This window comes from Lygodium microphyllum, chromosome 11 (assembly GCF_053477565.2).
Source record: "Lygodium microphyllum isolate KBCC chromosome 11, Lygodium_microphyllum_v1.1.10, whole genome shotgun sequence".
In the NCBI taxonomy this organism is placed as follows: Eukaryota; Viridiplantae; Streptophyta; class Polypodiopsida; order Schizaeales; family Lygodiaceae; genus Lygodium; species Lygodium microphyllum.
The window spans coordinates 56034760-56057794 of record NC_141145.1 but is presented as its reverse complement, the minus strand read 5'-3'; the positions used below and the strand labels follow the sequence as shown (position 1 = coordinate 56057794).

General features: G+C 41.3%; 1 pseudogene across 1 annotated transcript; it reads right to left on the bottom strand.

The window, feature by feature from the left end:
- Positions 1–1572: 1572 nt before the first annotated feature.
- On the bottom strand, positions 1573–3581 carry LOC148028838 (mogroside I-E synthase-like; annotated as a pseudogene). Its single transcript, XR_015692448.1, has 2 exons — positions 2923–3581; positions 1573–2660 (listed from the first exon to the last, which is right to left on the bottom strand). The product of XR_015692448.1 is annotated as a mogroside I-E synthase-like (transcript).
- Between the last annotated feature and the right edge of the window lie 19454 nt (positions 3582–23035).

The window sequence follows — 23035 nt, the reverse complement described above, 5'->3', positions numbered from 1 at the left end:
AGCTGGCAATTCAATAAAGGACCAATATCAAAACCATAAGCTAGTCTATGACTATTACTACTTTAATATCTTTAGCAAACCTTTTAGACCTACGTATAGAAGAAGACCAAATCTCGGGCCAAGATAGCTAGATGTCAACGCAAGGTCATTCCCACGACAATGGATGGTGTATTTGATCAAGATTGATGTCTAATTAAACCAGAAGGTACTATAAATGAACTCAAAATGAGCAAGATCACTGGATTTGTTAGTCTGTCTCCCTAATGAGTTCATTCAAGAATTTAAAGAATACCTTACCATATGGTTCAATTTGTTACATAATCCTATAACTAATGTGCAAATTAAAGCATGATGGTAAATGTACAAGAAAGGCCTCCAACTACTGTAGACATGGACTCCTTGAAGATTGAACCTAGACTCAAAAGAGAAAATCTACTTATTCTGGCCCAAAGGATGAAGCAATGCCTTCATGGACTTGATAGAGCTATCCAAATCAAAGGACAATTCAACATCTTAGCAATTACTTGTTGGGACAATGAAAATACCCTTCTTCCAATCCCCAACCCATTAATCCCTTCCTCTCAACTAGTTAATAAACTAAATGATAAATGGCACAATAGATGGGATCAATCCCCACCGGAGTTCAAATTCTTGAATATCTAGTCCAATATAATTATTGCAAAAAAATATATTCTTGTTTTGCTAATTTTGCATCAAGGTCTTTGGATAAGAGAGAAACCCCTCAAACTTAGAATTGGTAAAGGAAAGTGCCCACATTGCAAAATTGAAATAAAAATACTAATGCATATATTCATGAATTGCAAGACCAAGAGAGGCCAATAACCTCTCCACACTCATATGGACATTCACCAGAGCTTTTTTCTTATGGTCCATTTGGACACAAAGAAAATATACCATGTTCAAAGGTAAATTTGATGTTGTTATGCATTATCTAAAATTTGAAATTTTGTTTCAAGTTTCATAAGCTTCTAAAGGGATCATGATTGATGCTATAAAACAGTCTACCATAGCCAAAAAGAAGATGAAGTTCTAAGATCTATAGGTTGCTACTGCTAAACAAATGCCACCAGACCGTCAACAATCGAAATGAGTCAAGCTCCATCTTGATTTTGAAGTCGCATGTGTCCTTGATGACATTAAGGACGTAATGAAGAAATACTAATGTACTCCACTCAATTACCTTTTGTGACTATTTAGTACGCATCCTACAAATAATATGCTACTAAAAAAGGTCTATATGCCCATCTTGCCCATTGGATATGCTTCTATAGATTTCTATGCCCTATGGCACACACCCCCTTTCATGTCCAACTACTTTTTTCAGCTACGCCTCAAACCAACATTTGGGTAGTTGTATGGATATAAGTAATGTTTTTATCTTAATATAACTTTACAGCATTTTCTCGAAGAAAAAAAAGATAATAGACAAGACTGCCACCAACATTGTTTTAACTTTTGGGCTGGGTTAAGCTGTCCAGTAACTTGAAAACGGTGATGAGATCACACTTCGGAATACAAAAATACTAAATAATTATGAGTTTACTGGTTTATTGCAGGTAAGCCATAACGGGATATCGTTCCTTGTTGCAAGGAAAACCGGTCTACATTGCAAGTATGTGTGTGGTATGTATAAGGGACGGCCGGACGGTTTTCAACGCATTAAGCACTCCTCCACAAACGACTCCAAGTTTCGATGGGAGCTACCACCATCTTGTGCGATAGCCTTGCGTGCTGAGTCTCTAAGCTCTTTTGCTCGGTCTCTAATATGCTCTACATCATCGCCTGTCATAAGGAGCTTCATTGCTTTCTCCACTTCCTCTTTCTCAGCTCTATTCTTGTCATCTACCACCAATTTTAGGCCCATCTTCCACACTTCAGAAATCATCCAGCAATTACAGAACTGATCATTGAACTGAGGCCAGCCAAGGATGGGTACGCCATTGGACAAGCCTTCGAGCACAGAGTTCCAGCCGCAATGTGAGAAGAATCCGCCTACAGATGGTGCGCGAGAACAAGGGACTGAGGGGCCCAGTGTATGACCTTGCCTCTCCCTTGAATCTCTTCTAGAAAGCCTTGGGCCGGCAACGCATCGTCAATCGGAGTATCTGCCTTCTCACCAAGCAGACTGCCTTTTCTGATTACCCACAGAAACCTTTGTCGAGAGGCAGCAAGTCCGAGCGCAAGTGCGTGCAATTGCTCAGCGGAATGCATCGTTATGCTTCCAAAGGACACGTAGACGACAGACGAAGGAGGCTGACCATCAAGCCACTCGATGCAATGGTGATCTTCTACCAGCAAGCTGGAATTATCCAGATTTATATATTGTTTTTCTTGGTTGTTATTGGCCCGACGATCAGGCGAGGGGATCAAGGGGCCTACTAACGACAGGCGCTTAGCAGCAGGTGCTAGTTGCGCGACCTGATGATGATGTGGTTCAAGCTCCTCGAAGGAGTTCGCGAGTAGCGCCACTGCTCGATCTATGGTGGCGAACTGTGCGTCCATCACCCCTTTCAGCCATTCTACCGCGGCCTTGCCAACCGGACTCTGAAACGGAAGATCTGCCGGATGCATGGGCGGCAAGCCCGGTAGGCATGTGATCAACTCTGCCGTCTCATCCTTTGGTCCGTATGAGTTGATCACTGTACAGATGCTAACAATTAATAAGTCAATCCACCGTCCCCAATCTACTAGTATCCTTGGACAATCTCTGCACCAACTACGTAGTTCAAAAGATTTGCCTAAATTTCTACCTCTGCTGCTGTTTCTAAGCTTTGGTTATCACTGTTATTTTCCTGCGATAATCAAAACACATGTAAAGGCTCACATCTGCCCTTCTAATAAATTGTCGTGCTCTGAATAACAGAAAATAACAAGAGTGCTACAATATCATTGTCTTATTACCGAGGTTTTCTGCATTTTCATAAGGGTTGTAACCATGACGGGAAACGATGAGGTCAACAAGAGCGAAGATGGAGTAGACGGAGGCATTCACTGGCCAGAAGACGGCTTCGGGCAGGTTTGCACGCTGAGCGAGGTGGGGCATCCATGAGAGGAAGAAGTCACCAATGAGGAAGGTGACGGGCTCAATATCTGCGATCCGGGCCTGCTGGATGAGCTGCGCGACCTCGTCCTCCATGCGCGTGCCGACAGCCGTTCCCAGCTCCGCGGTCATGCTGTCGAGCTCCGCACAGGGCGGCAGGCCGTCCGGGACGCCCACCAGGCGGACGAGTCCCCCACCGTCCTTCCGATCAGCATCAATATCCTGACCACCACCACGAGCTGCTGCTGCTGCCCTGGCGCTCTGGATCTTGTCCACAGACTTCTGGAAGGTCACGAGGGTTACCGTCACGCCCATGGCGACCAGCTTCCTTCCCAGCTCCATGAGAGGCGTGATGTGGCCTTGTACCGCGGGGAATGGAATCAGAAGCGCGTGTTGCGGCTTCTTGCGTCTGGTTGGCATCGTAACTGTGTATTTTAGGTTCGCTTGCTCAGCATGAAGAGGGGAGGGTAGGGGAAGGGGAGGAGCGAGGACGATGGAAGGGAGAAGCAGCAGTAGGCAAGGATCGTATTATATTAGGCTAGCTCATCTCCTTGCAGAGAAGACAGGGCCACCGGCTCGGCCAGCGATCCTTAAGATTTAACTCCCGGCCCCCCGCTCACTCATGGAAATGAATTTCGGCGTACGCTACGACAGGAAAATATGGTGCGTTGTCTTCTTAGGCTCTGCGGAGACAACCCTGACGTGTCCTGCCACGATTCGTTTTCCTTGCCGTTTCCTTTTCCGTAGTCTCTGAGGTTCGGACCTGTCGCGGCGCTTTTTAAAAGAAATATTGGAAGTCCATACAAATCAGTTTCCGGAGAAAACAAGTTTGGAATCTACAACTTAGAGCTATGACACATTTAGGTCTCAAACACACCTACGTCTTGAGACCTTAGGGAGTCGAGATGAGGAAGCATATTTAACTTGTAGAAGCTCTCCGGCCCATTGAACAACTCTTTTCACAAGCCGGCATATCACTGGCATGCCCTAGTAACTTAGACGCAATCTCAATAGGAAAAAAGAGCCGTAGAAGAGAACTAAGGCAAATGTCACACTCTACAATAAAAAGGCTCCAAAAAATATCGAGCGCGTTTATTACCGCGTCTACTGTTGCATCTAAAAATTCGCGTCTAAAAGCACGGTTATGGTCAGAGTTACATGCGCAAGTTAACGCGCATATAGATGCGCTACGTAAATATATAATCATATTTATAAAAAAATGGATATATTCATATTGTGCGTCTATACACGCATGTATCTACACGTCTAAAAAAGCGTTTACTCTGCAAGTTTTTGACGAGAATAGACGCGCATTTATCCTACAATTTAGACGCGCAAAACAGAGGTATGAAAAAAAACCAGAGAGCATGGGTTTTTTCCCTCCATCAACATCAAATTGTATGCTTAGGGAAAACAGAGAAATATTATTTCGAAGATTGGATACTGAAAACCAAATAATGTATGTAGAACATGAAATTTCATATATATAGATGAAACGTTTTTACATATGAGTTCTAGTGCTTGTGACCTCAAGCATGGTCATGGTCGCAAGCACTAGCCGAAAGTAATGCATATCAGAAATGAAAATTACAAGCCAAGGGGAGGCATGCATGCATGGGGCTCCTCTATATCTCCTTAGAAGAGGCATCATCATTGCTACTACCACCGCTGCCGTTGCCGCCACCGCTACTGCTAGTTCCTCCTTTGCTATCCTCAACTACATCAGGGTTCGCCTACACAAAGGATTAAGGTATATAAATACCATTACAAACAATAAATTAGAGTTATCTATACTTTTCATGTAAAAAATAAAACATACCTCTTCTGGTGGTGGAATCCTCATGGCACGATTATATTGCTCTTCTGTGATGAGTCCCTCCTCGTAGAAATGCTACCAAGTGGATGCATGGTTATGATCTTGATGGTAGCTTACCTGTAACGTGTCCTCTTCGTATTATCCAGGACACGTCTTAGCAGTCCATCGAAAGGGATGTCTAGAAAGCTCTGCCCGGCACTCCCATGGAATGTTACGGGATTTGCGATCTAGGTCTTTCCGCGTCTGCCACGTAGTGGAAGTATCTTGGTCGTTCGCACTTAGGATCGACCGGAATTAGGGTTTTCCTGATTGGTCATTAACTAACAGCAACTAGCATCCGACCCGAGCGAACTACTTTATGCAGAAACACCAGGTCTGAAGCGGATTCACGCTACACTTGGTTCAAGGAGAATGGGAAACAAGAGGGATGTAAAGCTCAACCTCTCTGCCATAAGGCATAGTCCCATTCCGTTCCCCTAAAACAGTGTAAATCGGTTAAGACATAACTCTAGGTCATCGCTTTGGTTATTCGTTTTCTTTGATGATCATCCCCCTATTCTTTGAGAAAAGTTCCAGGCTAACCGGGACCACCCAACCGCAGGATGGACCTATGGCCCATCCTCCGCACTTTCATCGGTTTGTTTTAGTTATCTAATTATCTAACACATTAGATTGACATGTAACAACAAGCTTCTTTAATTAATCCGTTAAACACTAGTTCCTTCACGTAATCTTATTACGTGACATAGAAAAACAATATCAAACAAGTTCTTTATTAACATATCATCATTTTTATCTTTGATATACAAGGAGTTCCGCCCGTAGGCTTGTCCATAATCTGCCCGAAGGCTATCCAGTAGTCCACAGTGATCACTATTCCAAGCTTCTGCCCGTAGACTAGTATGCGAGCCTTGAGATCCAATCGCGAGTCACGTTAGCCTCTTGTGCAGGATCCAAAAGGCGAGGGATTTATAGCCAGAGCCCCCCTGGCACCCAAGCATCCTCCTGCTCCAAGTAGAGCTCAACGGAGAGACCTCTCGTGGCGGGTTCGGTCCACGTTCCCGGCACGGTCAACAACCCCCTTGGTTAGGGTTAGGCAGGCAGTCGCGGGTAACTGAAACTGCCTCTCCCTTCAGGCCTTTAACCTGAAGTATAGGTATTCATTTAATTTGTAATTCATAATTCAAACAGTGCTCTAAAATCTCTAGCAAGCACAAACATTTCCATTAATCAACCGTGTTGTTTGGCAAACTGCTAAGAAAGTTTTCTTTCCTTTTGAGTATATCAGCACTTGTTCCCAAGGTGTCTTGTAAATTGGCAAGATCCTTTACATTCCGGTGTAGGGCGTACCTTATTAACCCAACTTGGTCAATCCCTAAAGTTCCTTAGATACTTTAGTCTCCGGTTTATAACTTTTTTTATTTAGAAGGATTATTAAAAATACGTCCTTTTGCAAGATAACTTGCGTAGGCATCTACCATCCTTGTTGAGGGTATTTACCCTTTCTCCTTGTGAATCAATCACAAGACTAAATGACTTCGTACTTACTGCGCAAGTCCTGCAATGGAATAATCCATTTTAGATCATTTACGCTGACGTATGTCGGACCTAGGTCTCTTTTTAAGAACCTTAGGGACATACCCTAGTTCTTTATCTTTACTAATTTATTGACCCTACAATAAGGAAAGTAGTCAAGTGCTTAAGGTATAAACGTTTCTTCGGTCTTTAAATCATTTCCAAGGCATATTTTTTTAACGTGGTATTTCTAAGTTTAGATTGGTTTGGTTATCTTTTGGAAGGTAATATTGATCGCCTCGTCATGGTTTTGCTATCCTTGTGACAATTGATTTTTCAGTCGATACAATTCAATTTAATCTTCCTTTTTCCTTGCAGACGAACTCATGCCAAACAGTAATCATTTCCCTTGCTAAGATGTGCAATTAGCAATAATAACTTACTAGTAATTTGAGCAACGAAAGAACCCTTTCATGAACTTAATCATTTACAATGATTCGTTGCAAAAAGGAATAGGACTAATGGTACAAGATACAATTTCTATACCCTCAGGATTTAACTGAAATATACTACTATAGTAAATAGATAATCTTGTTTGTAATTCGTTATAATGCATGATGCTATTCGAAGGAAACTATGTTCTATACATTATCATTTATTCAAATAAGCTAAACTTCTTCATTATAAATAACTCAGACAAATATATCCTATCCCTAACAAATTTTCTTTGCATGATTGACTTTAAACCGATTTAAAGCCAAGAAGAAAACCTAGTTTTGGGGTGAGTTATCCACATGGTTACCGGGAGATGACCCTCCCGCAGCTACTCCTTGGACTTTCTTAGGCGGCATCGCAATTCGAATGTGAAGGTAGCTTTTACTCTTTCTTCCGGATTTCCACCAACTCTCTTTCGAGGCAAGGTGCCGTTTGAATGGTTGATCATGAGAAGGAATGATAGGACTTTTAGATTCTTAGATTCTTCGAAGAGGGAAAGATTTACAAAGCCTAAGAAGGCCCTATAGGGTCTATACTTGGCAAAAAGTTTATGGATGCGTGTGGTTTTGCAACCACATGAACCCTTGGAGAACTTTGGCTTGGGGTAAAAGTATAGAAGGAAATTATTCTCTTCCCTTGCACTTCCTCTACCTTTTTCTTCTCCTTCCCTACTCCTCCTCCTTCACTCCTCTTTTTCCCTCCTTTTTTTTTCTCTTCTACCTCCCTCTATTCCTTCTCTACTCTTCCTCTTTTACTCCTCTCTTACTTTTCTTTATCTTTTCCCACCCTATTCCTTCCTTCACCCTACTCTTTCTCTTTCACTCCTCTCTTTCTCTTTATTATCTTCTCCCACCCTATTTCACTCTACTCTTCCTCCTTCACTCCTCTCTTTCTCTTCTTTATCTTCTCCCACCTTATCCCTCTCTACTCCTCACGGGACAACATCCGAGGCCCATGATGATGGTTTGGATTTGGGGTCCATGGGGGAAAAGAAAGAAGTAATGGGGACACGGGGGATTGAAAACAGGCTTAGGGGGTTGTGTAAAAAAGAGTTATGAGGGGGGAGGGGGGGTGAAAAGGTTAAAAGGGATATAAGGGGGGGTGAAAGGGGGCTTAATTAGCCCCCCCTTAGGAAGCTTCCACTTCCTTATCACGTGACAAGGGGGAGAACTACACGACAGCCGAGTGATGTGCTAGTGGCCAGGGCAGACTGCAGCAGCAGCTCCTCAGCAGCTCTAATGGCTTCCCTCTCCACACTTTTTTTTTCAGCGGCAGATCCTCCTCATCAATCCCTCCTCCCTCTCGGTCAATGGCAGCGATAGCAGAGGCTTGGCTTGCTTCTCTAGCCAGTAGCGCACAATAGCCTCTCCCTCCTCGATTCTTACCCTCGATTATATAGGTGGAGGGGAGGGAATCCTCCCCCCCTTACCTGTCAGTATGCATGGCAAGGGAGCCAAGCAAGCTCCAGCGAGGAGCTTGCTGGCTCCTCCATCCCACCTCTCACGCTCCCGCTCCACATGCCGTCGTAAAGGTGATTTTTTTTTTCCTTTTTATATATTTAATATATTACATTCTCTCCCCCTTAGAAGAATCGAGATGTCCTCATCTCGAGATAAACTAGGATATTGATGGTTGAGAGTGCCTTCATCTACCCAGGTGGCATCCTCTTCGGGATAATCTCTCCACTAGACGAGGCATTCTCTCAAGGTTCTAGATCTTAACTGTCTCTCCCTAACATCTAAGATCCTATCCGGCCTTAGTTCAAGGACTCCTTGACTAGGCATAACAATTTGTTGGTCATCAAGTACATGGTTAGGGTTGGGTACATATTTTTTCAATAGGTTGATATGGAATACATTGTGAACCTTTAGGTTCTCAGGGAGTTGCAATCTATAAGCATTGGGTCCTAGGCATTTGAGGATTTTGTACGGCCCACAATACCTTGGACTTAGCTTCTTGCACTCTCCTAGGGATAGAGAACTCTTTTTAGGGCATACACGAATGAAGACCATGTCTCCTTCTTCGAAGACTCTTTCTTTACGCTTCAAATCGGTGTATGCCTTTTGTCTATCCTTGGCCACTTGTATGTCTTGTCTTATTGACTTTATTTGATCATCCATGTAATGGAAGTCTGCTTGTTTAGTAAATCCGTCAGAGGTGCTGCAATCAAAGCATAGTTTTTTATGAAGACCCTATACCACCTTGTCAATCCAAGAAAGCTGTGTATTTCTTTGATAGATACTGGTGTTGGCCATTCAAGCACATCTCTGACCTTGGCTGGGTCTACTGATATTCCTTCTGATGATACTATGAATCCCAGATATTCAATCTGATGCTTGAAGAATGCACACTTCTTCATTTTTGCATACAACTGATGTGACCTCATTGTCTCAAGGACAATCCGAAGTTGAGGTTCATGATCTTCTTCCTGTTTAGAATAGACTAAAGTGTCATCGAAGAAGACAAGCACGAAATCATCCAGATATGGCCTAAAAATGTCCTGCATTAATCTATTGAAGGTAGCAGGTGCATTCGTAAGCCCGAATGACATAACCAGGAACTCAAAGTGCCCATATCTTGTATTGAAGGCCGTCTTTGGGATATCTTCTTCCTTGATCCTTATTTGATAGTAACCTGACCTGAGATCAATCTTGGAGAAGATCTTTGCACCCTGAAGATGATCAAGAAGCTCATCTATTCTAGGAATATGATACTTGTTCTTGACTGTTGATTGATTCAACCCTCGATAATCAATACATAGTCGAAGTGTCCCATCTTTCTTTTTCTGGAATAGTACTGGAGCTCCCCACGGTGAATTGCTAGGCCGGATGTAGCCCTGATCTAATAGTTATTTGAGTTGTTCCTTCAGCTCAATTGCTTTTGGTATGGACATTCTATAAGGTCTCTTTGCAATTGGTGCACCTCCAGGTACTAACTTAATCTCATGATCTACTTCTCTTGGAGGCGGAAGTTCAGTCAATTCTTCAGGGAATACATCAGCGTATTCCTTTAGCCAAGAAGGTCCTTTACGAGACTCTTGCTTTTGATCTAACTTGTTGAGTTTAATCAGGTAAACAGGTAATCCTTTTTTGACTCCTTTTATGATCCGAGATACTTTGGCCAATTGGATTCTTGGCACTCTTGCCTCACCTTGAGTTGTGACAAATTCCCTTTCAGAGTTTCAAAAAGAAACTTGACCCTTTCCACAGTGAATGTGAGCGTCGTTGGGCTTAAGCCAATCCATTCCGAGTAGACACTCATGGATTCCTAGATTCATGACTCTCAATTTAACTGAAGTCTTCTTTCCTCCCAGAAAGAATTCCACCTTAGCAGTTTTCTTGGTACAAGTTACCTCACGACCATTTTCCAATTCCACAAGTAGGGTAGGTGCTTCTACTGTGGCTATTCCTAATCTTTTTGCACATGCTGGTGAGATAAAGGAATGTGTACTGCCACAATCAATCAAGGTTTTGAAACCTTTACCTTGATAGTTCGATGGTGTCCGAATCACCGAGAACTGGCGATTCGGCCCTTTCTTGTGTAAAGTGGCATGGATTGTCGCTCTTTCGAATTCTGCTTCCATAGTCGGATTTTCCTCTTCTTCTTCTTCGCATCTTTGCCTATTGGAAATGCAGGTGGTTCTTCCTCTTTCACGGGTGGCAGCTCCTTGACCGCGGCCTGCTCCTTGGAAAGGAGTTTGGCGATGTCCTCCACTGAGCTTGGGACATTGCCTCTGGAAGTGACCGGGTTTATTGTAGTGGAAAAAACAAAGGTTTCGGCCATTACTTTGAGTAGGAACAAAGTTGTTGACATTATTTGTCCTTGCTTTCTTTCTTTGTCCCTGATTATAACCTTGAACTCTCTTCATTTGAGATCTGAATGCACCTCTATTCGGGTCATTATAAGACCAAGTTTTATTACCCCTTGGTTTAGCTTGCACCTCCTGAATTATAGGTGCCACTCAAATGAGTGCATCTTGAAGGTCTGATGGACGCATAGATTCGAGACGGGTATGTACTGGTGGATTTAAGCCCGCACAAAATTTGGACACTTGCTGCGTCATGTCCATCGGTGGCGCATACTTTAAAAGTGAGACGAATTTAGAGTAGTATGGGTCAAGAGTGAGTCCTAGCTGTTTTAGCTCATAGAACTCGTTCATTTTCTGCGTGTGATATGTAGGTGGTAAGTATCTACCCTGCACAGCTTTCTTCAGCTTCTCCCAGGTAACGGATCCCTATGCAATCCCTTGATCCCTGCACCATTGCTTCCACCAAAGTCTGGCTTCGCCGGTGAGCTTTAACTTGGCGAGCATAGCCTAATTGGTAGGTGCAGTACCGGCTGCTTTGAAGTAATCCTCCATGGATTCAATCCAAATTTCAGCATCAGCCTGGACAAACCTGCCTCTCCCGTCAAACTCGGGTGGCTTTATCTGCTTGAGGAGAAACTTCTTCTCCAGGATCACAGCAGTACTTGATGTAGGAGGCGAATTTGGAACCTGTACCTGGGGTTGTGCCTGGATAAAGGTTTTCTTAATGTTATTATATAATAATCGACGTTAGCTTATCTTTCATTTTTAGTTCAGCTATCTCGTAAACAATGTAGCTACTTAACTTTTTTAACAACTCTTATGCACAGTTAGATATTGATAAAAATAAGTCTTTATTTATATTTACATGGGCATAGCCTTTTTGAATACAATGTTTTATGTAATGATAAGCCAATCATTACATTCAGTTTGGGGAGAACAATGTTGTATTGCACTTGTCTACTAGAACTGTGTAATAGTAGGGTTTTGGGTCATGGATCTTTAGGAATCGATAAGTCATTGGAAGTTCATGATACCCTTTCCGTTGGAATCCATACTTCTCATGGCGGCCCAACACTTTAATCCTGTCACGGCTGGGATTACACGGGTTACTTCCTCATATACATATGAGTTCATCTCAACCCTCCGACCTTGGATATGTAAAGTCGAATTTATGTGAGCTTCCACAAAGACGAACAGCTTCACGACTTTCAAGTCTTCCAACCACTTGATCCTTTTTAGGTTGGTCTGTAGATAAGCAAATCGGTGGGTGGCTATATAGTAGATTCCTGAAGACCTCGTCCATCTTCGTTCTATGTATAAAGGTGATGGATTATAAATCTTCTCCATGATGTTCATCATCCCAATTCTTTGTCTATAAGGTAGAGAATGCATTGCAGTCATAAACATGACCTGAAATACCAAAAACTTGTTCCACGCTTCATAATTCTGCAAGACAGCATTGAAGGTAAGGAAATATTTTGGACAGCAACAATTTCTTTGCTTCTTTTAATTGATATTTTATAAAAGCAATTCTGTTATTGGTCGGCTCTGATACCAACTGTAACGTATCCTCTTCGTATCATCCAGGACACGTCTTAGCAGTCCATCAGAAGGGATGTCTAGAAACCTCCACCCAGCACTCCCATGGAATGTTACGGGATTTGCGATCTAGGTCTTCCCGCATCTGCCACGTAGCGGAAGTATCATGGCCGTTCCCACTTAGGATCGATCGGAATTAGGGTTTTCCTGATTGGTCATTAACTAATAGTAACTAGCGTCGGACCTGAGCGGACTACTTTATGCAGAAATGCCAGGTCCGAAGCGGATCCACGCTGCACTTGGTTCAAGGAGAATGGGAAATGAGAGGGATGCAAAGCTCAACCTCTCTGCCATAAGGCATAGTCCCATTCCGTTTTTCTAAAACAGTGTAAATCGGTTAAGACATAACTCTAGGTCATCGCTTTCGTTTTCTTTGACGATCACCCCACTGTTCTTTGAGAAACGTTCCCGGCTAATCGGGACCACCCAACCGCAGGACGGCCCATTCTTTGCACTTTCCTCGGTTTGTTTTAGTTATGTAATTAGCTAACACATTAGTTTGACATGTAACAACCAGCTTCTTTAATTAATCCGTAAAACACTGGTTCCTTCACGTAATCTTATCACGTGACATAGAAAAACAATATCAAACAAGTTCTTTATTAACATATCATCATTTTTATCTTTGAAATACAAGGAGTTCCGCCCATAGGCTTGTCCATAATCTGCCCGAAGGCTATCCAGTAATCCACAATGATCACTATTCCAAGCTTCTGCCCGTAGACTAGTATGCGGGCCTCGAGATCCAATCCCGAGTCACGTTAGCCTCTTGTGCAAGACCCGGAAGGCGAGGGATTTACGGCCAGAGCCCCCCTGGCACCCAAGCGTCCTCGTGCTCCAAGTAGAGCTCAACGGAGAGACCTCTCGCACTGGGTTCGGTCCACGTTCCCGGCACGGTCAACAACCCCCTTGGTTAGGGTTAGGCAGGTAGTCGGAGGTAACTGAAACTACCTCTCCCTTCAGGTCTTTAACCTAAAGTATAGGTATTCATTTAATTTGTAATTCATAATTCAAACAGTGCTCTAAAATCTCTAGCAAGCACAAACATTTCCATTAATCAACCGTGTTGTTTGGCAAACTGCTAAGGAAGTTTTATTTCCTTTTGAGTATATCAGCACTCGTTCCCAAGGTTTCTTGTAGATTGGCAAGATCCTTTACATTCCGGTGTAGGGTGTACCTTATTAACCCAACTTGGTCAATCCCTACAGTTCCTTAGATACTTTAGTCTCCGGTTTATAACTTTTCTTATTTAGAAGGATATCCAAAAATACATCGTTTTGCAAGATAACTTGCGTAGGGATTTGCCATCCTTGTTGAGGGTATTTACCCTTTCTCCTTGTGAATCAATCACAAGACTTAATGACTTTGTACTTACCGCGCAAGTCCTGCGATAGAATAATCCATTTTAGATCCTTTAAGCCGACGTATGTCGAACCTAGGTCTCTTTTTAAGAACCTCAGGGACATACCCTAGTTCTTTATCTTTACTAATTTATTGACCCTACAATAAGGAAAGTAGTCAAGTGCTTAAGGTATAAACGTTTCTTTGGTCTTTATATCATTTCCAAGGCATATTTTTTTTAACAATGTAATTTTTAAGTTTAGATTGGTTTGGTTATCTTTTGGAAGGTAATATTGATCGCCTTGTCACGGTTTTGCTATCCTTGTGACAATTGATTTTTCAGTTGATACAATTCAATTTAATCTTCCTTTTTCCTTGCAGACGAACTCATGCCAAATAATAATCATTTCCCTTGCTAAGATGTGTAATTAGCAATGATAACTTACTAGTAATTTGAGCAACGAAAGAACCCTTTCATGAACTTAATCATTTACAATGATTCGTTGGCAAAAGGAATAGGACTAATGGTGCAAGATACAATTTCTATACCCTCAGGATTTAACTAAAATATACTACTCTAGTAAATAGATAATCTTGCTTGTAATTCGTTATAATGCATTATGCTATTCGAAGGAAACTATGTTCTATACATGATCATTTATTCAAATAAGCTAAAGTCCTTCATTATAAATAACTCAGACAAATATATCCTATCCCTAACAATTTCTCTTTGCATGATTGACTTAAAACCGATTTAAAGCCAAGAAGAAATCCTGGTTTTGGGATGAGATATCCACATGGATACCGGGAGATGACCCTCCCGTAGCTACTCCTTGGACTTTCCTAGGCGGCATCGCAGTTCGAATGTGAAGGTAGCTTTTACTCTTTCTTCCAGATTTCCACCGACTCTCTTTCGAGGCAAGGTGTCGTTTGAATGGTTGATCATGAGAAGGAATGATAGGACTTTTAGATTCTTAGATTCTTCGAAGAGGGAAAGATTTACAAAGCCTAAGAAGGCCCTATAGGGTCTATACTTGGCAAAAAGTTTAAGGATGCGTGTGGTTTTGCAACCACATGAACCCTTGGAGAACTTTGGCTTGGGGTAAAAGTATAGAAGGAAATTATTCTCTTCCCTTGCACTTCCTCTACCTTTTTCTTCTCCTTCCCTACTCCTCCTCCTTCACTCCTCTTTTTCCCTCCTTTTTTTTTTCTCTTCTACCTCCCTCTATTCCTTCTCTACTCTTCCTCTTTTACTCCTCTCTTACTTTTCTTTATCTTTTCCCACCCTATTCCATCCTTCACCCTACTCTTTCTCTTTCACTCCTCTCTTTCTCTTTTTTATCTTCTCCCACCCTATTTCACTCTACTCTTCCTCCTTCACTCCTCTCTTTCTCTTCTTTATCTTCTCCCACCTTATCCCTCTCTACTCCTCATGGGACAACATCCAGGGCCCATGATGATGGTTTGGATTTGGGGTCCAGGAGGGAGAGAAAGAAGTAATTGGGACACGGGGGATTAAAAAAAGGCTTAGGGGGTTGTGTAAAAAAGAGTTATGAGGGGGGGGGGGGGAAAGGTTAAAAGGGATTTAAGGGGGGGGTGAAAGGGGGCTTAATTAGCCCCCCCCTTAGGAAGCTTCCAATTCCTTATCATGTGGCAAGGGGGGGGGAGAACTACACGGCAGCGCACTGATGTGCTGGCGGCCAGGGCGGACTACAACAGCAGCTCCTCGGTAGCTCTAATGGCTTCCCTCTCCACACTTTTTTTTTCAGTGGTAGATCCTCCTCATCAATCCCTCCTCCCTCTCAGTCAATGGCAGCGATAGCAGAGGCTTGGCTTGCTTCTCCAGCCGGTAGCGCACAATAGCCTCTCCCTCCTCGATTCTTACCCTCGATTATATAGGGGGAGGGGAGGGAATCCTCCCCCCCCCCCCCCCCCCCCTTACCTGTCAGTATGCATGGCAAGGGAGCCAAGCAAGCTCCAACGACGATGAGGAGCTTGCTAGCTCCTCCATTCCACCTCTTACACTCCTGCTCGACATGCCGCCGTGAAGGCGAATTTTTTTTTCCTTTTTATATATTTAAAATATTACACTACCTCTCTAGGAGTAGGCATCCTACCAACGATATGATACTACAAAACAATTTGAACATACCACGTATTAGAACACACTATATAATGAAGTGAAACAAATTACAAAATTTAATTTAAAAAAATAAATCAAATAATACTTACAAACTCAACCTCCCATGACTCCCTGCCACCCGATCCATAATGCGACGATCCCATGGTTGCCATTTGGATACGTCGCACCTCTGCATAGTGGTGACTTGTCATTTTCTCCGCTGCTCTCTTCTTGGCCTCTTTCCACTCCCTGCGGTGGCGATTGGGTGGTTGGCCATATCCAGGGCGCCCCTGCTCTTATCTCCGTAGTGACTCCTTGGCGCGCGTCATAAGGTGAGACTCTTGTTGTGAAGCGCGTCTCTCACCTTTGACCATCCCCAATTATCTGAGAATTGTGAATTCTTGAGATTAGGGTACCTTCTATGTACTCCCCGCAGCACCTCTTACCACAAACCTTTTTTTTGGTGCTTGAAGGGAATCATGCAATCTTTATATGTGGCATGCACGACACTCCTCAAGTAGGCTATCACTTCCCTCCCCTCAGAGTCATGCAAGATACCACCAACATCAGTGATAGAGTAGTACATTTGTGGAGGCTCACCTCTCTCATTTCCTGGTGAGGGTAATCGAGAGCCACCTCCTAGGCAACCCCCATAAAGCCCTCAACCTCCTCGTCCTCCCGCATGACTCTCCCTACTCCCTCGACGGGCACTACCCTCTATCTCACTTGATGCACGTGCTTCTGCAGATGCACGTGCTTCGGCCGATCCATGTACCTTAGCTGATCCCTGTGCATCAGCTAATCTATGTGTATGCATAGTGCATGGTGTACTTGTTAGTAGAGGTGTGCCAAGGTTTGGTGTTTATGCGGCAGTGCTAGGCAAATATGTGATAGGTGTCCTAGACATCACACTGAAAACCTCCTTTGCAGTGGGAGGGCGACCAAGATAATTGGTCATCTCCCCCATGAATTGCTCCTTCTTTGGAAAACCTCCAAAAAAGCTACTAACACCTCTAGAAAACTTTGCTAAGATGTTGTTCATGTGTCCCAACTCACGATCAATGCTGGAGGATCCAGGATTCCACATCTACGCAATAAAAATCATATTACCCTGTGCAGATAAAAAATATTACATACTGCGTCTATATCTGCATCTCTATGTGCATCTATTAGCGCATCTATTTCCGCATCTATACCTGTATCTACACCATCATCTGGACACGCTGACAGACACGCATAGTCGGACCATTTCTTTTCAAAATTGGTTAAAAAACGTGCAAAAAAACCTCCATAGATGACAGATTATAGCATGTAAAGAGAGACAAGAGAGAGACAAATAGATAGAGAAAGCAAACAAGATTGAGAGAGAGAAGAAGAACTCACCTTCTTTGCTTGTTCTGACGGGTGGCGGCTAGGTTGCAAGCTCCTTGTCCTCCTTCTCCCTTCCCTTGGTAAGTTGCTTGAATCTTCTTCTCTTCCTTGCTGTTTGGCTCTTGTTCTTTACTCTTTGGGTCTTCTTTCCTCCTCTCCTCTTTTTACTCTTATTTCCTTGCCTCATTGTCTTCATGAAGTGATAGATAGATATGAGTAGTGATGTCGAGCTCGAACGGCAGAAACACGTAAAAAACGCAGGAAAGCACAGGTTTGAAAAGAAAGCCACAACTTTCTTTAAAAAAATTTAATATTTGCATAGCGCATCTGTAAACCGTGTAATTGCGCATGTATATGCGCAGATAATACCTATTACACGCGCTGACAGACACGCAAGAACAATTAAACTCATTAGATGCTAGCTTTTGGTTGTTTTTGGATCAACATGACATGACTTTCCTAGTCTTTTAATATTAAAATGTTTGCCTCCATGTTCTAAGTATCAATGCATGCATTTAGGGAATATGACATATATAGATTGTATGTGCATAGTGGTCCAACAAATCAAGCCTCTTTCTTATTTGCAGGCATTATATATTGTAGTTAAACTCTAACAATTTATATTGTGCAAATAGGTGTCATTGATTTAAGCTAAGATCTTGATCTACATTGCTATTCATACAATTTTATTTATGTTGGGTTGGCTAATCTGCTTGAATAATGCAAGATATGCTTGATATGATGTTTTTGATTGAGAATACTGGTGAAATATATAGAAAATCTTGAGATAAGAGATGGTATACTAGCAAATCAATTGACCTATGTGGTGACATATATAACAAAGCTTGAGGATAAGAGATAACACATTGGAAAGTCAATTGGCACATATGTGGTGACTTACTAGACCATCCCACTTACAATTGCATGTAAGTATCAATGGGTGGATAAAGCATGAATGGTTTTTAGCTAGAGAGAGATAATGCAATGAAGGTGTATATGAAAGAGATAGAGAAAGGCATATTATCCATCAATCAATCAAAGATATGTACATGAAGTGACTTGATATAGTAATTAGAGTATCGTTATTTTTAGGATGCTCCATTGACTTTTGCAAGTTCCTATAACCTTGAAGTAGATAACCAACCACACTGTCCATGGAAGGAAAACTTGACCTCATCAAATTAACCAAGTTAATTTACTTATACATTTCATAGATAAGAGATTTGTAGTTGGCTCGTTGGTATTGCAAAGTATCCTTATAGTGATCTATTTTAGTCACCAACAAGTGGACACACTGGCTAAAGATGATGAAAAGAGGACATGTGCACATTGGCTACATGTGGTCCACCTTATCTAAAATTATATGTGAGCTATACGTGCACCTTGACATGATTGGAATAGCTTGCACATGCATAAGCTAATTGATTTACATCAATCTACTCATGCTATGAATTGGCATGCATGGCTAGGTTAAGTGCACAACAAATGAGACATGTGAGTGTATTGATCAGTTCTCTCTCTCTCTCTATATATATATATATATATATAAATATAGTGCAAATGCACAAGTCAACCTTTGATTTATAAGTTTTAGCCATGGCTCGGTTAAGTGCATAATAAATGCAACATGTACATATATCAATCACTTCTCTGATAATTATGTCGTATATACATCCAATCATCATGCCCTATCCAATCACATTTGTATAGGGCATGATTGGATATATATAGGGCATGAAATCACATATATATAATTAGCTTTGAATGATTGGATGTATATTTGTAATACTTAGATAGAAGTAAAGTTGGTAATGTATATCATGTCCTATACATGTATATCATGTCGTATATACATGTATATCATGTCTGTATGATCTTATACATGTATATCATGTCCTTATGATCCAGGTGTAATTATGTCGTATATACATCCAATCATGCCGTATCCAATCACATTTGTATAGGGCATGATTGGATGTATATAGGGCATGAAATCACACATATATAATTAGCTTTGAATGATTGGATGATATACATATATGCCCTATACATGTATATCATGTCGTGTATATATGTATATCATGTCCTTATGATCCTATACATGTATATCATGTCCTTATGATCCAGGTCTAATTATGTCGTATATACATCCAATCATGCCCTATCCAATCACATTTGTATAGGGCATGAAATTGCACATATATAATTGGCTTTGAATGATTTGATGTATATTTGTAATACTCAGAAAGAAGTAAAGTTGGTAATGTATTCAAACAAATACTAGCTATTAAGAGGTTTTTCTCCTTGTCAAGCATAAAATGTGTTAACGTGCAAGTAAACATACATTTTGTCTCCAAACATAGATTGTTTTGTATTGTGTTGGCAGAGATTTGAACGTGTAACTTATCCAAACGCACATTTGCAAATAGGTTTCACAAGAACCTTCGAACTATGTTGGAATTAGAAAACAATGGGATATCTTGTCGAATTACCATATTACGATAACATCCTTGTGTATAAAACTGAGCTTAAAAACTCTTGTAGCCAAACCAGTTGCTAGTAGATAACATGCCACAAGATTTATTGCATACATGCAGAATACATCATGGAACGTACTAATACTCTGTGATCATGGAACGTAGTAGGGCTTGAGAGGCTGTTATCTGGAATGGGAGAGAGAGAGAGAGAGAGAGAGAGAGAGAGAGAGAGAGAGAGAGAGAGAGAGAGAGAACTTGGAAATTAGGATTATGAGTATTATCTGCGACAGTGGAGAGAGAGAGAGAGAGAGAGAGAGAGAGAGAGAGAGAGCTTGGAAATCAAGATTATAAGAGTGTTATCTGCGAGAGTGGAGAGAGAGAGAGAGAGAAAGAGAGCTTAACTGTTTGATGTCATTTGGTCTAGGCTGGCTGAAATCCTCGGTGGCGCATCTCTTCGTCACCATGGCTGCTGCAATACAAATAGGATAATTACACCATGACTCCATTAATTACATTGTGCATAGAGTCCTTTCATCATAATCAGGCTGTAAATATGCCCAGTTGATCCATTATGCTTAGAATTGATCAACTCGGCACATGAAAGATTGTTTTGCATTAAATAGAGGACAACCAAGGGATATTGGAATTATTATAACTCACATAGAGTGTTGATCCTGCAGTAGAGTACGATTACAATTAGGATTAGGCAGCGAGTAAGAAGAGAGACTGCGGCACAGTCGCTTCGGGTAAGGCGACTATCGTTGGGGAGCTCTTTGGTCTCGATACTGCTTCAATTTGCATTGAGTGAAAACAGAACGAAATTGAGAGAGAGAGAGAGAGAGAGAGAGAGAGAGACAGAGAGAGAGAGAGAAGGAGAAAGTAACATAACATTGCATGATAACTATAGCCTGTGTGTGTGTGTGTGTGTGAGAGATGATAGCTCTGTGAGAGAGAGAGAGAGAGAAGAGCGAAGAAACGACGTCGAGGAGCAAAACTTCTAAGCTAAAGCAATGATGAATATGGTTTCCAATAATTTATGTATGTCTCTGCAATAACAGATGGGACTCATCATGGGAGCTAGCATTTCACCGTAAGTATCGCCGAGTCCGTTGCTTTTCTGGCCCATCTCATCGATTAACGATCCGATGGAAATACCTCCTCGAAACCCTGATTTCTAAGATAGTAAAGAGAGCGTATCCAGGAGAGTAGATCCTGTGCATGTCCTGGTCATTGCATTCAAGCGACACAATAGCATGTAGGTGGAAAAATCAAGTTGGATCCATGAATAACCCTAGGGCTCCATCGTGTCGACACTAAAAATAATGCTATATGCATAAGTCACATCATCTGAGAACCCTAGGCATTAGCCTCCCCACATCATATCAACCCGAGAGAGAGAGAGACACACACACACATCATATCAACTAAAGAGAAAGAGAGACAGAAAGGACATGTAATCTTTGGACAATCCCAAAGCATCGTGAGTTTTGGGATACGATGCGCAAATATAGCGGAAATTGCTTGTAACAAACACAATATAGTGACATGATGAATCATCGGTCGCAGCAATATAGATAGTAACATCACGAATCATCGGTGTCAACAATTTACGTATTCGAGAATCTTAACGATAAATTAACTCATTGGAAACTTTCTATACCACTACGAATTTGCAACATGTTCATGTAATTTGAAGCCCATTTGAGGTGTTTTGAGGATTTGGGGGTCAATTCACACCTAAATTTTAAGTATTAAGACCCCCTCTCTCTCTTTCTTTTCTCCCTCCCTTTTAAATTAAATTTCTTCCCCCTCTCTCTCTTATTTGTAGGGCCTAGGTTCTCTCTCACTCTCTCCTTTAATTAAATAAAACTTCTTTTTAAGTCAAAAGTCTCTCTCTCTCATTAAACTTTTTAATTTAATTTTTTTAATTTAATAAAATTTAAAAATTTAAATTTAAGGTTTTTCAAGCATAAATTTAAGGTTTTTTAAGCATAATTTTTTTAAAAAATTTAAATTTAAGGTTTTACTGTTAAGAAGTAAAGTCGGACCAGATGAGAGGTTTGGTCATATTCAGGGACTTTATGAGAAATGAAAAATTTGTGTGTTTATTTTCACATCTATAAGCGCGTTTATAAACGCGGATATATAGACGCATTCTGTATACTAGCGTGAATAGACGCATTGATACACGTGCTTATAAACATGACCGCTTTTTCGCATGTACAATGCGCATCTATAGGGCCTTTCTCTTGTAGTGACTCAAGACGAAGAGTGCCATGACACTACCCACAAGAAAAAGAGTCACAGATGCAGAGGTAGAAACATCCACTCTGAAGACTGCAAAAAAAGGGAGTGCTAAGGTCCATGGTCTACATCATCCAGCCCATTTTTTGAGAGATTATAATCTTGGCATGGGAAGAGAGAAGTGACATCCTTTTGTTCAAATTGAGAGGTGAGGGGGAGAATAAATGGATTACCTTTAATTAGAATTTCAATTATATAATGCACTTTAGATAGGTAGGCACAATATTTCATGCATCCATAATTTCATACATACATTGGGTGTTTGGCACATGCATTGCATCATTTATTACAAAAAGATCATTCTCCAAGAACAAATCATGAATGATTAAGTATAACTTTATCATCAAGAGCATTTTTCTAATTAGGTGCACAACATGTCTCAGATAAGCATTCAAAAAATCCTTGAAGGCTCGAAAACTCTTCTAGGGGGTTTCCATGATGTTTACAAGCATAGGTTCAATAGATGCTTGATGTACCTTGTAAGCAAGATTGGAAGACTTTTCTTGCTTCCACACATAGGCACATGTACTTGTACGACATACCAAAGGTTGTAGATTAATTCAACCGCTCAAAGTTCCCAAGCTTATGAAGGTTTTCCTTTCATAAGGCAAGAAGGTTTTTATCCATCTTATGCATCATTTTAGTTTGCTCTTGAAAAAGTCCCCTCTTACTAAGATTTTTCATATGTGTTCTAAAGGAGCATTAAACCATACCTTGGTTCATTTTAAAAATAAGATTCAGAAAATTCAAATGTGATTTTTATAGTAGCAGAAAATAAATGGACACGAATGAAAGATAACAACAAAAGCATGCATTCAAACTCAAGTAAAGAGCTCGATACATTATCAAGATCACTTGAGAGTTGTGAATTCCAAAGAAGAAGGTCAACCCTTACAAAAGAAAGATAGTCGTTGAGCATGGGGGCTACAAAAAGAAAAGTGAGTGAGGAAGAGAGAGAGGATAGCCTACAATGATTGCCTTAAAAGAAGGCAATAGAAGTAGAGAGGCTTCCTCACACTTAATAAGCTTCAACATAGATTTTTAAGGCTTTAAGCACAAATTTTAGTAGCACACAACAATGTGAAAATTGGAGCAACTAATTCAAAATTCAGCATCCACATGACTA